The 5,017-nt window shown below is 35.1% G+C and overlaps 1 protein-coding gene across 4 annotated transcripts in view; it reads left to right on the top strand.

The window, feature by feature from the left end:
* Nucleotides 1-336: 336 nt before the first annotated feature.
* LOC102601246 (CTD small phosphatase-like protein 3) overlaps nucleotides 337-5,017 on the top strand; it is a 10,620-nt gene continuing 5,939 nt past the window's right edge. Inside the window, exons 1-3 of one of the 4 annotated variants that reach the window (XR_001472060.1) lie at nucleotides 337-1,002; nucleotides 2,634-2,739; nucleotides 3,202-3,366. The gene's annotated coding sequence lies outside the window, so the exon portion shown is untranslated. Of the gene's footprint in view, nucleotides 1,003-2,627; nucleotides 2,763-3,201; nucleotides 3,367-5,017 lie in introns of all 4 variants that reach the window. The other 3 variants (XR_001472058.1, XR_001472059.1, XR_001472061.1) reach the window with 3 other exon arrangements.

Here is a 5,017-nt window from a genome sequence, read left to right as displayed (position 1 = left end):
TTTTTTTTATAATTTTAAATAAGTTTATCGATAACTATCCTTATTTATCAAAATTTAGGATTTTTCTTTCATCAGTTAATCTTAAAATTGCATTTTTACATATCATTAGTTACGTTCATTATATATTTTTAATATTTGTTATATTTGTTAATATTTATTTTGATATTTTGCACAATCTAAAAATTCATTCAAATACAAATATTTTACTTGATCGATAATTTTGGGCCACAATCCCAAGTCCACAATTGAGCTCATTTAACAATTATTTTCTATATAAGCTTTGGTTATGTTAAAAAATAGGGGGTGGTGAAATAATTTTCAGAATTGGAGAGAGATTCCAAATTAGTAAAATCTTTAGGACTCTCTCCTTCCCTTTCCTTTCCGGCAGCCACCACCCCGGATTCCGGCCAATCTCCGGCAACCTAAAACCCCCCAATCTTTTACCCCCTTTCCGATCAATCCACCCAGAAAACCAGCCAGCAAACAAGGTGAAACCCTAAGATACCTATCCTCTCTTCCAACCAGCCACTATCACCCACCCTTCACTCACTTCCTCAACCAGAAACCCATCAGATTTCACCACCAAAAACCATCGGAAACGACCCCAAACATACGTCGAACTACGGTGAAACCCCACCCCAAAAACCCTTTTGTTTCTTTCCCCTTTTTCCAACGAGCAGCAGCCGCCACTCCCGCGAACAACAGTAGTAGCTCCGGCGAGGAGCTTTAGGAACCAGAGCAAAGAAGGAACTAAACGAACCAGTCCCCTTCCCCTTTTCCCCTTTTCAATTTTTCCTTCATTTTTGCAGGTATCCAGTCGTACAACGAACTCAAAGCTCCGACAGATCTATCGAACCAAACCCATTTTCCCATTCCTGTTACATCGCTGCTTCGACCAACCATATAAACTAACAACTCCGACGTGGCTCCATCGCCGGCGAACGAAATCAACTCATCATTCCCCACTCTTCTCCAACTAGCAGACCCAAAACTCCATCACTGGTAAAACTCCACATCTTATTTACTTCTTTTTTTTTCATTTTTTCTCTTAGTCTAAGTTTTGTTCGAAATATTGATTGATACTTGGGTTGTTTTACTCTTTATTGTTAATCACTGTTGATTTGTTAGTTGTTTATGTTTTTGTTAAGTTGGTTTAGTTTTTATACATTGTGTTAAGTCATATTTTTTTCTTTCTATTGATTTTATTATGCCATGTGTCTTTGATTTATCTAGCTATCTCTGTTGCTTTATTTCATTCTGTTTATATATGGCCTTAGTTAATAGTTATCTTGCTACAGTTATTGTTATTTGTTATTATTTTATAATTTTAATTATTTGTCATGGTTACTAGATAAAACTTGTTAACTTAGATATGTCTTTGTTACTGTTTTAATTTATGTTGTTGTTGATAAATGTTATTATTAATTATTATGTTCATTTGCTAACCAAATGCACCGTTTCCTTGAAGTTGTTAAGTTATTATAGTATTATTATTATTATGCCTTTGTTTTCTTTTTTTTGTTTATTATTATTATTATCTCTTCTTAAGATTATTAGTGTTATTATTAATGTTGTTAGTTGTGTTATTCTCGTTGAAATTCTTCTTCTTCTTTTTGCTCGTTATAGTTTATTATTTACCCGCTTCAATTCCTACTATTGTTCTAAGAAGTTCCAGCAACTCCGTGTTAATATTTAAATTAGTATTGTTATCATTTTGTTATGTATTTATCTTCTCTTAGTCGTTTGAAGTTATTTTATTTTATTCTTTGTTCACTTTAATATAAATTTTGTGTTGGAATATAAGTTAAATTTGGCCAATGAAAAAATTCTCCGTCGGTTTTTGAGGCTTTCACATTTTAAATGATGGAAATTTAGTTTAAGTTTAAATATATATTATATGTCAAAATTGGCCGATGAAAAAATCTCTCCGTCGGTTTTGGAGGCCATCCCAATGTTAAAAGACGGAAATTTAGTTTAACTTCATATTTTTGTACGTTAAAATTGGCCGATAAAAAATTATCGTTGATTTTCAAGGCCTCCCATGTTACTAAGACGGATTTTTATTTTTTAAATTATTGTTTAATTCATTTATTTTTATTCATATTTATTTATTACTTAACACTTTTACTAAGTGTCTTTTACAGGTACCCGTAGTTTGCTTTCCATTGAAGCTATTCGAACAAAGTTCGAACAATATTTTGATTCATTATCGTATATTATTGACGATAGACAAATCTAGGTTGTTTCTTATATTATTTTATTTGATTACTTGTGTATCTTGTATGTTTGTTTTATTTGTATATTATTTTTATCTCTTTCTCAATTTGAAAAAATGAACTCAGTCGGGACCCATAATTGTGGATTTCGAAGGATGCCTAACACCTTCTCTTCGAAATAACTTGAACCCCTTACCTAGAATCTCTTGGTTTTGTAGATCATTTAATTGGTTTCCTAGTTTTCCTAAAATTAGGTGGCGACTCATTTAAAATTTGTTTATTCTTAAAATTCTTTTAAAATCAGCCTAATTGATTATTTTTTGAGTTACCACGACGTTTCGCCCTATTTGAATAGAGTAGGGATGTAAACACCTACTAAATATCCTAATCCCACATGAATGATGTGATAAGTCTCAGGTCCAGACGTGCCCGCCGTCTGCTGCCGGGCCACTCGTCGACGACTTCATGCCGTCGCGCACCGCAAATTATCCTGCCCGGTGACAAAGCGGAACTACTAGAAAAAGTGAGAATTCGACTAGCGCCGTCGTAAGGAGCAATTTTTCTTTCATCACAATTCTCTCAATGCAATTCATCTGTATTTATATGTAAATTTATCGTTTTTCCATAATGGCCTTTACTTTTTCTTTTCTCTAGTATGGAGGATTCGACTGCGTCTTACAATTTTCCATTTGATTCTCCCTAATTGATATTTCTCAATGAGTTTACTATGAAATTTGTGATTTGTATCATTTTGATCATATATACTGCTCAGTTATAATCATACTCAACTATTAATTTGGCTTTAAAGGTTTAGCAATTATAATCTTTTTAGTATTCCTGGTACCATCAGTAAGACTGCCTACAATACTGGGAGTTTAGTGCGCTGCACTGTCCTTTGGTCTCATCAGTAGCTACAATTATGCATCTAATCCTCTTATTCTCTGCTGGATTGATATCAGTTGAACCGTTTTCATTGTGTAAGCAGGTTGTTATGAATGAGAAGGATCTGAATAGGTTCAAATGTGTCACCTCATACGGAAGCATGAACTCTTCGTGGAAGTATTACTCAGGAGAAGAAGTTGCAGCTGCCAGCCTTTCCAACTTTATTCATTGGAGGAAACCATGATGCATCCAATTACATTGGGGAGCTGTGAGTTGATTTTTATGTATTATATATGTTCTCAATGTTGCATAGATATCTAACTTTGGTTGATTTTACATACTATTTCTCTATCACTATCAGTATGTTGATCTAGAGGTTACTAAATGTTTGTTGTTGGTGGACCTCAACTTTTAATTTTCTTTGGCTGGTCAGATTTGACTTGTTAAGAAAATTTGCTGCACTTGAACTTGTTTAAGTTATCAATCAGTCTGATCTCTATATTTAGCAGTTACCTAATTCCAGAGTTGTTTTGTTTGATATTTCTTGACTATTTGTTGAGTGATGAGTGTTGCAATGTTATCAAAGATGAAGATATGGAAAAAACACGTTGCAATGATCATGGATGAGTTGATTGGTCCTTTTGTAGAGGTGCTGGTGTATTTGTTGTGCATTATTGTTTGCGAATGAATTCATTTAGCTTTTTTTTCTTTACTCTCTGAATTGCTTCAAATGTTAACATATGGCAATATAAAGGACTAATTTTTTACTAATCTATGATGGAATGCTATCTTTTTCAAAAATAAGTCATTTTTGAATTAGGACATTTTGTCAATCACTTGGTCAACTATTCCTCACTCCTAAATTGTTGAGTTCAGTATTTAAATTTCTTGTTTTCATGATCCATTCAGGTCCATTTTATTGTTATACATAATATTTTGTCTTTAAGAAAGATGATGCTTTCTCTACAACTGGATGTTCTCTAAATCGTACTCTTACTTCTTTAAAGATTTTTACTACATTTTACTTGGTCATGCATATCATGTTTGAAGTTCATCATCTTATTATGCGAATGTTTTATGCATTTCTCCATACTTAGTACATTTATAGTACTAATACATATTTGTGCTTATATTGTCTCATAATACAAGGGTTGACGCTTCTCCTCCCGGATGTGGTTTCTATTGAGATTGCTCCACAACTTTTGTTTGGATTGATGAGTCCTTATGGTTCGAGGAAAAGGAAATTGGCACTTCATTTCTTTTATTGTATTTTTAGTTTTAGGCTTTTGTGTGGTTTATAGTTAAGTCTTTGTAACACCTCAGAAATTTGAACTTAGAATGGAAAAGGAAAAGAGGCAGTCTACGAAGGGGTTCACGGGCCGTGAAGAGGTCCACAATCCATCACCCTACCCGTGAAGCTGCACACAGCAACCAAGACAAAATTGTGGACACTTAAACAGTCCGTGAGGCTTCATAGGGACCATGAAGTCTTCTGTCAAAGGGATCAGAGAAACCCCCCTATCGGCCATCAAGGATCACAGACACTTAGATGATCTGTGAATCTTCACACAAGCCGTGAAGTCATTCGTGAAAGGGATAAGAATCATTCTTAGAGTGCCTGTGGTAGGAATTCAAACTTGTAACACCCCGTATTCGAAACAGACCAAAATACAGATTTCGAGAAGTTACAGGTGCAAATTACGGTCACCATCCACGGACCGTAGGTCAAACTACGGCCCGTGCTGGTGGTCCGTGGTTCACCACTGCAACCCCTCCCCAGCCAAGCTCAGAAAATTGGCTAAGTCCCGACTCACGGACAGACCCACGGTCCGTAGATCAGACCACGGTCCGTGGTCTGTGTCCGTGGATCGAGACTTCCCTTACCCAGCCTCTGACACAAACTACGGTCGACCAGCACG

Source organism: Solanum tuberosum, unplaced genomic scaffold, assembly GCF_000226075.1.
Source record: "Solanum tuberosum cultivar DM 1-3 516 R44 unplaced genomic scaffold, SolTub_3.0 scf00519, whole genome shotgun sequence".
Classification (NCBI taxonomy): domain Eukaryota; kingdom Viridiplantae; phylum Streptophyta; class Magnoliopsida; order Solanales; family Solanaceae; genus Solanum; species Solanum tuberosum.
Note: the sequence above shows the minus strand (reverse complement) of the source record. Positions and strands in the feature narration are given on the sequence as shown.